Source organism: Rattus norvegicus, chromosome 12 (assembly GCF_036323735.1).
Source record: "Rattus norvegicus strain BN/NHsdMcwi chromosome 12, GRCr8, whole genome shotgun sequence".
Taxonomy (NCBI): domain Eukaryota; kingdom Metazoa; phylum Chordata; class Mammalia; order Rodentia; family Muridae; genus Rattus; species Rattus norvegicus.
The window spans coordinates 8,075,915-8,088,825 of NC_086030.1; the positions used below are offsets into that span (position 1 = coordinate 8,075,915).

General features: G+C 37.5%; 1 pseudogene; it reads left to right on the forward strand.

Moving 5' to 3' along the window:
* Positions 1-12,911, forward strand: part of Vmn2r116l-ps33 (vomeronasal 2, receptor 116 like, pseudogene 33) — a 101,955-nt pseudogene that overhangs the window by 69,774 nt on the left and 19,270 nt on the right.

The window sequence follows — 12,911 nt, forward strand, 5'->3', positions numbered from 1 at the left end:
CTTTGCATAGGGAAGAACAATCCTAGGATTTCACTAATGCTAGGTGACTCTACCAAGTGAACTATATCCCTGTAAGAAAACTTACTGATGTGTCTAAGTGATGTTAAGCCTACTCATGACACTTAAAGAATTTCATCTATCACTATTTTAGGTATTTGAGGCCTCTTTTTACTGTGAGCAGTGGATTGGCCAGTTTTTTATTTGACACAAATGCGAGTTACCTGGGAAGGGGTAAACACAACTGAATAATTGTATATATCAGATTGGCGTGTGGGCAAGTCTGTGGGTCATTTTCTTGATTAACAATTGATGATATGTTGAAGAGGCCAGCCCACTGTGGACAGTGCCATCCCTAGTCAAGTTGTCCTGAGTTTCATAAGAATGAAAGCTGAGTAAGCCATGGAAGGAATTCAAGAAGCACATTCCACCACAGACTCTGCTTTACTTCCTACCTCCAAGCTCCTGCCTTGATTTCTTGTTTTGACATTCCACAGTTTTCAAGACTGTAACCTGTTAGCTTTTAATCAAAGCAACAGAAAGGAAACCAAGACTGGTTGATTCTGACAATAAATGGTTGGGCTAACTTTTCTTAGACAAACTGACAATTACCTGACTTTCATTCATTTACTAAGTATTTTGTGGATGATTCAAAACTGTCTGTTGGACTGGCATTTTCAGAAATATTACACAATTAGTAATATATATGCTGCCATTTGTCCTATGTTTTTTATACCTGTTTTAAATTTGCCTTATGCTTCAAAGATATACATAATAAGAGACTTTCACTAACTCTTGGGTTATTTGTCTTCACTCTGGTACTAGCTTAATCATAAGGTAATGCATAATCTATCCTTTTTAGCTGCACCCTTTTCTGAAGAATATGCAGTTTATTAATCCCGCTGGAGAACAAGTTAGTTTGGATGAGAAAATGAAATTGAATGCAGAGTATGATATTCACAACTACTGGAACTTTCCAGAAGGTCTTCATCTTAAGGTGAAGTTGGACAATTTTACCCTTATGGTCCAGTAGGTCAACAATTATCTTTATCTGAGGACATAATAGAATGGCCAACCGAAATTACAGAGGTGAGTTGGGTATAATGGTGACACTTTGAACTACATGTAATAAGACTCATCTTGCTTGCACCACCCCTAACCCAAGAAGCTATCTGCAGTAGACACACTCTCATAAAGAAAAAAAATACTTTCTTCCAGTGAAGGCTCACTTTAGGGCAGGCCCTAAACCCAGGAAACTAAGTGCTACTTAAATAGGTTTTTTAAAAATTAATTTTTATATATATTTCATTGTTTGTGCCCTTATTGTCATATTGGTCTTTTGCTTGTGTGTGTGTGTGTGTGTGTGTGTGTGTGTGTGTGTGTGTGTGTGTGTGGAGATCTGAGTGATTTTAGAAAATGAAAGATTCATGATCAAAACAGTTTGCAGGAAAAGATTTACCATACTTTTTTGTATTACCCATTTTTCTTGATGTTTTCTTTTGCATGTCAGTTTTTGCAGTTTTATATACTGACATTTTCAGTTTTGTCTATAATTTTTAAATAGTAATGAGATGCTAAATATATATAATATTATATTATTTATTATATTATTTATATATATTATATAGCAATATATATAAATATATTATTTATATAATATAAAATGATGTGTTTTATATAATTTAAGCTATAAAATTTCACAAAAATTAAAGATAAACTTACCTTTGAAGCAGAAAAATTTATACTGGATTTTTGCTTCCTAACTACGTACTACTCACATAGAAAAATGCATATTTCAAGTTATTCGTGTTTTTTTATTTATTCAGAAAATGTTTTCCATACATTATATTCTGATCATGCTTTTCCCCTGCAGTGAATTCTTGAGGATCCTATCCAATATACTGCTCACCCAAGTACATAACTTTACTTTCCATCTCTCTTCCAAAAAAAGAAGATAGGAAATATACATGAAAAAAAAATAAAAAGAAACCCACAAAAACAGATACCAAAATGTTTAGGCAAAAGAAAAATAAGTTAAAAAATACACAAGAAAAGCAATATGTGAGAAAAACCCACAAAACTATCCACCATTGAGTTCCTTTCCTGCTGGACATGTAATGCTCAGCCTTGCCTGAACTGTGACTAATATATCTAATGAGACTCTATCAATGAAAACTACTTTTCCCTTTGCAAGCAGGTATCAATTACAGATAGCTTCTTGGTTAGGGGTGGATACTGTATCTGCTTCTCCTTCTCAGTGCTGGGACACTGACTGGCTTGAACCTAATCTGATCCTGTGCATGCTGCCACAGACTCTGTGAATTCATATGTGTATCATTATGGTGTCTCTGGAAGACACTGTATCCTCCAAGTCATCTGTTCTCTTCAGATCTTAGAATCTGCCTTCCCTTCACCAGAGATGGTATAGTAGTTCAATGGAGAAATCCCATCTAGGATTGAGTACCCTAAGCTATCTTACTCTCTGCAGATTGTCCAATTGTATGTCTCTGTTCCCATATGCTGCAAGAAGAAACTTTGCTCATAAGTGCAGGGTATACTACTGATCTAAATGCGCAGGATAATGTCTTCATCTCCCTCCTAGTCACTTTCCATTTACTTAGTTTCTGTGGCTATATACAGGGTGGCATGTATATTGAAAGCCAGGAAACCTGGAACAATATGAAGAGACCAAACATACAAGTAATAAGAGTAGAGGAAGGGAAAGAATCGAAGCCCAAAAAACATAAAAGAAAAATTTCCTAGCCTAAAGAAAGAGATGTCTATAAAACTACAAGATGTACCGTATACACTATATTCTTATGCAGAAATCCAAAAGAATTTACCACATAAAAATCAAAACTCTAAGCATACAGAAAAAAGAAATAATATTGGAACCTAGAGAGAAAAAAGATTTAGTAACATAAAAGGCCCAAGTATTGGAATTTCACTGACTTCTCAGAGGAGATTCTAAATACCTAAACGTCACAGAAAGATGTGTTGCAGACTCTAAGAGATCACAGCTCAGACTACAATACCCACTAAACTTTCAATCAGCATAAATGGAGAAAATAAGACATTCCCTGATAAAGTCAAACTTAAACTATCTACATCTAAAAGCCCAGCCAATTAAAAGCTGCTAAAAGAAAAAAAATACAAACCAAAGAGGGTAACTACATACAAGAAAACACAGAAAGTAAATGATTTTGCACCAACAAAACCAAGAGTATGGAAGAGCACACATCACTCATGTGCACATGCTCATGCACACACACACACAAACTCACACACACACACACACACACACACACCACCACCACCACCACCACCACTAACAACAACAACAAATAACAATAATTAACAATCATTGGTCATTGAGGTCTCTCAATATTAATAGAAATTAAAAAAAATAGAGAATGTATTCAAGAACAAGATTTGTCCTTCTGCTGCATACAGGACACAAAGTTTAGCATCAAGGATAGACATTACCTGAGGGTAAAGGGTTGAAAAAATATTTAGAGTAAATGAACCTGACAATCAAAGTGGTGTGGCAATTTTGATATCTTAAAAAAAGGGACTTCAAGCCAATAATAACCAAAAGAGCATGGGATAGTTATCAAAGGAAAAATATCCACAAAAATGGTGTGTCAATTCTTAACATCTATGTTTCAAACACAATGGCAGTAACAGTTGTAAAGTGGGAGAATTCAACGTCTCATTTTCACCAATGAACTGGTCATCTAGGCAAAAACTAAACATAGAAATACTAAAGCTAAAGTATGTTATGAACCAAGGGAACCTAATAGATATCTCTAGAGCATTCCACCCAAACAGAAAAGAATATATTTTCTTTTCAAGACCTCATGACACTTTCTCCAAAAAGACATTCTCAGTCTTATAGCAAGTCTCAATAAATGGTTAAAAAAAACATTTATTTCAATAAATGGAAATAAACTCTTATATCCTACATCCTATCTACCTAAATATCAACAATAACAGGAAAAAAAACAGAGAACTTCCAAACTCACAGAAACTGAAAACTCTCCACTGAATGAAGCAATGAGTCAAAAAGAAAGAAATTAAGGAGTTTCTAGATTGTAATGAAAATGAATACACAACATACCCAAACTTAGAATGCTGGAGTTTAAATTAAGCTCATGGCAAGACATAATGAATTTGTGGGCACAGGCATGGGAACAGCTAATGCTAATATTTCTCAAGAAGGACTTGTGGAATGCCAACAAATGTGAAAAGAAACCCAGAAATGCCTTCAGCCTTCACAAATCTCTGGAAAATAGTTAGGTTTAATGATGTTCCCAAACATCAAATGTTTTCAGAAGGAAAAAAAACATTGTTGTGATTTGTGTAACCTTGAATATGCTAGCCTGTGAATAATCAGGCTTCCTTTATTAAATGTAAATCTGTAACTTTATTATGAAGGGAATGTAACAATAAAAAGAGACTTCAAACCAAAATTAACCGAAAGAGAAGGGGACAGTTATCAAAGGAAAAAAAATCCACAAAAATGATATGTCAATTCTTAACATCTATGTTTCAAACACAAGGGAACCAACATATGTAAAGTGGGAGGATTCAATGCCTCACTTTCACCAATGAACATGTCATCTTTGATTGTACAGTTTACACTCTTGTGTTCTCTAGCTTACAATCCACTGTGTTTCCCATTTCAATTCTTTAGCATGCATGCAAGAAGGAATTTGGATCACCTTTCATGTTTAACTCTTTGGAGTTTATCTGTACTCCAAGGTACAAAGTAGTATATCTGAGTCAGTACATGACTTGTCTTCACTGGTCTTTGCTGGTCTTCACCGGTCTTCACCGATCTTTAGTGATCTTTGCTGGTCTTCAGTGGTCTTCAATGATCTTTGATGGTCTTTGCTGGTCTTCACTGATCTTCATTTCATAGAGAGGAATGCAACAAAGAATTTCACATGGTATTTGATTTTCCCTTAACTGCTGATTTGGTGGAGCCTTGCAGTTTCTGCTGGAGTGAGCTACTGTTACTGATTCATGTTTGTTGTTTATTATTGGACTGGGCTGCTGGTATCCTAACATGAAAGAAAGAAATCACCTCTGCAGTTGATTCTCTTCCATCTGATCCACCATATGTCTTCTTGGCACATTTACTCTGGCAACTGTCACCTCATGCCTGCTTTGACTCTGTCCCTCTTGGCTCTTGCAGCCTACTGCTACAAAAGTCATGCCAATGCATCAGACACCCCATCTCACCTTGCTAGACACCCATCAGGTGAAAAGGAATGTCTGTGCATGCCCAGCAGTAGAAAGTCAACAAAAATTACTCAGTGGCATCTTTGAAAGTTCATTGTCTCTTAATGTTGTGACAGAACATTTTTTTCATGCTACTATTTGGGTTTTTTTGTGTTTTTATGAGACTCCTGTCTGTCATCATATATGTATGAGTGTCAGTGTGTGTGTCTGTGTGGAGGGGGGTCGTTTCATGTGCTTTATATTTGGCTTTTTTTTCAGTTTGTGTTATTTTAAATTTTTATTTCCTTTTATTTAAGTTTGTATCATTATTCATCATTATTATTATTCCTTAGACACATTTTGTTTACTAATGAAGACAGAAAGGTAATATTCAGATGGGAGAAGAAATGGACAGGAATTAGTGAGAGCTGGACAAGGGGAAGCCATAATCAAAACACACTGAAAGTAAAAATTTCCATTAGAAGACCAAACAAATGGGATAAAACAGATTTTTTTAAAAAGAAAAATTACAAGTAACTCCCACAGGCAAACAAAGCACACAGAAATGAAATCAAAATCAGAAACCATAATACATAAACAAAGACTAATGAGACAAAATGAATGCTCAAACAAAGCAATAGAAGACAAAGATGTACAACAATACTATTGTCCATCTACAGCTTGACATTGGGGCTATCATTAATTCTGTTTAATATATACAATGAGACTCCATTATGTGAAACTAAGTTACAGATATCAGTTGGAGATAGCATCTTGGCCAGGTTTCCCTCTCAGCACTGAAATTCTGCTTGGTTTGAACCTATTCAATCCCTGGACATGCTGACAAAGACTCTGGGATATCTTATGTTCATCAGTTCTAATTTGTCTGGAGATAATACTCTACCTCCTCTTGTACAAAGATCCCAAACCCTGATGGAAGGGATTAGATGAAGATATGCTATTTAGAACTGTGTGTTCCAAATTCAGTCACCCTTGAACATAGTCCAATCATAGGTCTCTGTGGTCCAATCCACTGGAAGAAGTTTCTCTGATGATGATTATGTGAGGCACTGACCTCTTTTATGGTACAGTGTTATTAGGAGTCATTTTATTTGTATGTTCCGTTAGAAGGATAATAATACTCGGTCTTCCCTAAGTCTCTAGCATATACAGTATAGGGGTTTCAAACTCATGTCATTTTCTTTCTGTAACTTTTTTCAGAAATTAATTTACATTGCATCCTGACCAAACTTCTCTCCCTAGTCTCCTCCCAATGCCTGCCTCTTCCTATCTCCCTCTTCCTTTCTCCCGAGAGAAGGAGAAAACTCCCACACATATCAATCTGCCTGAGCCTATCAAGTTGTAGTAGTACTAAGCACATCTTTTATTCTTAAGTCTAGACAAGACAGCCGAGTTAGAAGAAAGGAATTCAAAAGCAGGCAAGAGTGTCAGAGACAGACCGCGAAGCAGTTGTAGGAGACCCACATGAAGAAAAAGCTGCACATCTGTTACATATGTGTAGGACTCCTAGGTCTGTTCCATTTATGTTTTTTAGTTGCTGGTGCCCTTGACCTCTCTGGCTCCTTCAATCCTTTCTTGCTCTTTTCCACAAGATCCCCTGAGCTCTAGCTAATGCTAGACTAAGGGTCTCTGCTTCTGTTTCTATCAATCAGCTGCTGGGTGAATCCTCTGAGATGACAGATATGTTAGGCTCCTGTCCATAAATATACCAGCATATCCTTAATAATTGTTATGGGTGGGCTCGCTCTCAGGACATGGGACCCAAGTTGTAACAATCATTGGTTTGCCATTCCCTCATATTTTGCTCCAAGTTTATCTCTGCACATCATGTAGGCAGGAGAAGTTGTGGGTGGGAGGTTTTGTGGCTGGGTTGGTGCCGCCATCCCTCCATTGGAAGTCTTTGCTGGTTACAGGGAGTAGCTATTTCATGTTCCATATCCACTACTGTTCAAAGCCTTGGCTAGGCTCATGCTCATAGACTGCTTGAGTTCCCTTTCTCCTATGTATGTGCTCCTTCCAGAGATGCCCTTACACCTCACTACAAATACCAGCTCTCTCTCCTCACTACCTTCTCTACCTCTCTTCTCCCTATAGTTGACACCTCCTTTTACCCTCTCCTCCCTGTCTCCTACCAAGTTCCCTCAATCCATATATCTCTGTGGTATTTCCTGTTCTCAGTGAGATTCAAGCACACCCTTCCCCTTAGGTTTCCTTGTTGCTTTGCTTTTTTGTGTCTATGGATTCTAGCATGGCTATTTTATATTTGTTGGCTTATAAGTGAGTTCATACCATGGGTGCCTTTCCACATCTGGAATGCCTCAGTAAGAATGATCTTTTCTAGTTTCACCCATTTGTCTGCAAATTATGACATCCTTGATTTAGTAGTACAGATTTAATATTTTGATTATTATATGGTGTGAAGAAACTGTTTTGGTCCAATCTAATTGATTTTCTGTAAGGATCTTGTGTGTTTATAACATTTCTTTCTTTAGGTTGGGGGAATTTCATTCTACAATTTTGTTGAAAAGATTCTGGGACTTGGAGCTAGGAATATTCTCTTTCTATCCTTATCATTCTTAGATTTGGTATTTTCATAGTTTCTCAGATTTTCTGGAGCTTTTATATCAGGATCATTCTAGGTTTAATTTTTTTTCATCTTTATTAACTTGGATATTTCTTATTTATGTTTCGATTGTTATTCCCTTTCGCAGTTTCCAGGCCAACATCCCCCTAGCCTCTCCCCCTCCCCTTCTCCACGGGTGTTCACCTCCCCATCCTTCCCCCATTACCACCCTCCCCCAACCAATCATGTTCACTGGGGGTTCAGTCTTGGCAGGACCAAGAGCTTCCCCTTCCACCGGTGCTCTTACTAGGCTATTCATTGCTACCTATGAGGTCAGAGCCCAGGGTCAGTCCATGCATAGTCTTCGGGTAGTGGCTTAGTCCCTGGAAGCTCTGGTTGCTTGGCATTGTTGTTCATATGGGGTCTCGAGCTCCTTCTACTCTTCCAGTTCTTTCTCTGATTCCTTCAAAGGAGGTCCTGTTCTCAATTCAGTGGTTTGCTGCTGGCATTTGCCTATGGATTTGCTGTATTCTGGCTGTGTCTCTCAGAAGAGATCTACATCCAGTTCCTGTCGGTCTGCACTACTTTGCTTCATCCATCTTATCTAGTTTGGTGACTGTATATGTATGGGCCACACGGGGGGCAGGCTCGGAATGGGTGTTCCTTCAGCATCTGTTCTAAACTTTGCCTCCCTATTCCCTCCCAAGGGTATTCTTTTTCCCCTCTTAAAGAAGTAGTGAAGCATTTGCGTTTTGGTCACCCTTCTTGATTTTCATGTGTTATGTCCATCTAGGGTAATTCGAGCATTTGGGCTAATATCCACTTATCAGTGAGTGCATACCATTTGTGTTTTTCTGTGGTTGGTTTACTTCACTCAGGATGATATTTTCCAGTTCCATCCATGTGCCTATGAATGTCATAAAGTCATTGAATTGATAGCTGAGTAATATTTCCTTGTATAGATGTACCACATTTTCTGTAACCATTCTTCTGTTGAAGGGCATCTGGGGTATTTCCATTTTAGGTTTAATTTTTACCCCACATATGGGTTTCTTCTGTTGTATTTTCTAAGCCTGAGATTCTCTTCTTTCATCTCTTATATTCATTCTGTTGATAATGCCTGTTTCTGTAGCTCCTATCTACAGAATATCTCCTATTCTTTTACCTTAGTTTTCCATCTCTAGGATTCACTAAGTTTGTGTTTTCTTTATTGCTTCTATTTCCATTTTCATGTTTGAAAAATTTTATTTATTTTCTTCACCTGTTTGATTGTGTTCTCCTTATTTCTTTAAGGAATCCATTAATTTCTTCTTTAAAGGATTCCATCATTTTCACAAGATTTAATGACATTTTCTCTCTTTAGGAATTATGGGACAGTTTGGATGGTTTATCTGATCTTAATTTAACTTTGGTACCTGGTATCTGCCTAGAAAATATTAATTTCATTCAGATTTTCTAGTTTTGTTGAGTATAGGCTTTTGTACTAGGATGTGGTGATTTTAAAAATTTCCTCCATTTCTGCTGTTATCTCTCCCTTTTCATTTCTGATTTTGTTAATTTGGATACTCTCTCTGTGCCTTCTGGTTACTCTGGCTAAGGGTTTCTCTATCTTACTGATTTTCTCAAAGAACCAGTTCCTGATTTTGTTGATTCTTTGTATAGTTCTTTCTGTTTCAACTTGGTTGACTTCAGCTGTGAGCTTGATTATTTCCTAATGTTTACTCTTCTTGAGTGTATTTGCTTCCTTTTATTTATAGAGCTTTCAGGTGTGCTGTCAAGCTGCTAGTGTATGCTCTCTCCAGATTCTTTTTGGAAGCACTCAGAGCTATGATTTTCCTCTTAGCACTGCTTTCATTGTGTCCCATACATTTTGCTATAATGTGCCTTCATTTTCTTTAAATTCTTCAATGTCTTTGATTTCTTTCTTGACCAAGTTATGATTGCATAGAGCATTGTTCCGCTTTCATGTATATGTGGGCTTTGTGTTGTTTTGTTGTTACTGAAGACCAGCCTTAGTTCCTGGTGATCTGATAGGATGCATGTGATTATTTCAGTCTTCATGTATCTGTTGAGGCTTGTTTTGTGACCAAGTATATGGTCTATTTCGGAGAAGGTACTATGAGGTGCTGAGAAGAAGGTATATTCTTTTGTTTTAGAAAGAAATGTTCTATTGATATCTGTTAAATTCATTTGGTTCATAACTTCTGCTTGTTTTACTATGTCTCTATTGAGTTTCTGTTTCCCTTTTCTATCCATTACTGATTGTGTGAGGGGCAATGTGTTCTTTGAACTTTAATAAAGATTTTTATCAGTGTGGGTGCCCCTGCATTTGGACCATAGATGTTCAGAATTGAGAGTTCACCATGGTAGATTTTTCCTTTGATTAATATGAAGTGTCCTTCTTTATCTTTTTTGATAGCTTTTGGTTGAAAGTTGATTTTATTCGATATTAGAGTGGCTTGTTTCTTGGGTCTGTTTGCTTGGAAAATATTTTCTAGCAATAGTGTCTGTTTTTGTCACTGAGGTATATTTCCTATATGCAATAAAATTTTGAGTCCTGTTTACATATCCAGCCTCTTAGTCTCTGTCTTTTTATTGGGGAATTGAATCCATTGATGTTCCATTTAGTCTTTTAAATGTAGGGCTCTGAAATATTTTCTGACATTTAATCTTTTTTACTATTTTTGGTGTATAGTATTGAAAAGTTCTGAGATTGCAGAGGTGTCACAATCATTAATTGTCTTACTCTTTTCTGTGCTTCTTTGCTGAGCATTGTGCAATTGTTTTGTTTATTGGTTGGTCACTGTAGAGACCAGGCTGGCCTCAAATTCAGAGATCCACTTGACTCTGCTTTGCAAGTTCATGGGTAAAGGATGTGTGCCACCACAGCAAGCTGCACATCTGCTCTGATTGATATATTCCTCAAGTTTTAATTTTGTACTTCCCCCATTCAATTCTTATTTGTGTTTGTGTGTGTGTGTGTGTCTGTGTGTGTGTGTGTGTGTGTGTGTGTGTGTGTGTGTGTGTGTGTGTGTCTGTGTATGTTTTATTTTATATAAGTCTTCCTGGTGACTGTGTTCACGTAGATATGTTCTCCACTACTCTTTTTATTACATTAGACATAATAATATAATTATATTCCTCTCTTCCACTTCTATCTCCATTGTTCCCATATACATTTCCTTCTCTCCTTCAAATTCATGGTCTCTTATTTCATTAATAAATACTGTATGAATGTATGTATATACATACATACGTATATTTTTCCTACCTATTACCTTCTCAGTCCAGGTAATGCTACTTTTAAGTATTCTTTTTCAAGTTCACCACTTGAGACTGGACAGTCAATTGGTCTGCTCTTCCCTGGAGAAGATAACCCCACTCCCTGCTCCTACAGTTCCTCAGTTTTCTATAATTTTTGTTTAATTTTGACAGAGTCCCTCCCTCCATTTCTCTTCCTCTTATAACCTGAGAGGATGTGGACCACCCTCAGTATCCCCACATCCTGGTCTATCAAATCTCTACATGATTAGGTACATTTTTTTCTCACTGAAGCCATACAAGATAGTCCTGTTTGAGAACTGACACTACAGTCAGGCTACAGCTTTAAGTAGAGACTCTGATCCAGTTGTGGAGGGCCCACATGGACACTGCTTCATATGTGCTGAAAGCCAATGTCCAGTCTGTATATGGTGCATAATCAGTGGCTCAGCCTCTAAGAGCCCCATGGTGTCCATGTTTGTTGACTCTGTTGGGTTCCCTATGGAGTTTCTATCTCCTTCAGGGACTTCAATCATTCCCCTAAACCTTTCAGAAGTCTTCTTGAAATACATCCAATATTTGGCAGTCGGTGTCTACAATAGTTTCAGCCACCTACTGCATACAGTTGCTCAGAGGACAACTATGATAGGGTCCTGTCTGCAAGCATAACAAAGTATCATTAATAGTGTCAGGGATTGGTGCTTGAACATGGGATGGGTCTCAAGTAGGGCCAGTTACTGGTTGGCTATTCCTTCAGGCTCTGCTGTCTTTTTCTCAGATATTTCTTTATTTATATTTCAAATGTTATTCCCTTTCCTGGTTTCCCGGCCATAAGCCCCCTTTCTCATTCCACTCCCCTCCTTCTATGAGGGTGTTTGCCCACTCCAAACCCCTTCCCCTTGCCACCTACTCACCATGACATTCCCCCACACTGGGGGTCCAGCTTTGACAGGATCAAGGACTTCTCCCATTGGTGCCCAACAAGGCCATACCCTTCTACATATGCAGTTGGAGCCATGGGTTTGCCCATGTTTAGTCTTTGGGTAGTGGTTTAGTCCCTGGGAGCTCTGATTGGTTGGTATCACTGTTCTTATGGGGTTGCAAGCCCCTTCGGCTCCTTCACTCCTTTTTTAATTCTTCCAACAGGGACCCCATTCTCAATTCAATGGTTTGCTGCTAGCATTCAAATCTGTATTTGTCACACTCTGACTGAGCCTCTCAGGATATGAGTATATCAGATTCCTGTCAGCATGTATTTCATGGCTTCATCGCTATTGTCTAGTTTTGGTGGAGATATATATATATAGAAGAACTGAGTTGGAATTTTGATGGGGAATGCATTGAGTCTGTAGATTGCCTTTGGCAAAATGGCATATTTACTATATACATCCTGCCAATCTATGAGCATGGGAGATCTTTCCATCTTCTGAGATCTTTAATTTCTTTCTTCAGATACTTAAATTTCTTGAACTACAGATCATTTACCCACTTGATTAGAGTCACAATGAGGTATTTTATAATATTTGTGACTATCATGAAGTGTGTCTTTCCCTAATTTTTTCTTAGCCTGTTTATCGTTGAGTAGAGGAAGGCTTCCAATTCGTTCGAGTTAATTTCATACCCAGCCACTTTGCTAAAGTTGGTTATCAGGCTTAGTGTTTCTCTGGTGGAAATTTTGTGGTCACTTAAGTATAATATCATTTCATCTGCACATAGTGTAAATTTGACTTTCCTTTCACATTTGTATCCTTTTGACTTCTTTTTGTTGTCTGAGTGCTCTGGCTAGGTCTTTGAGTAGTATATTGAATAAGTAGAGAGAGAGTGAGAAGGAGCACTAACCAAT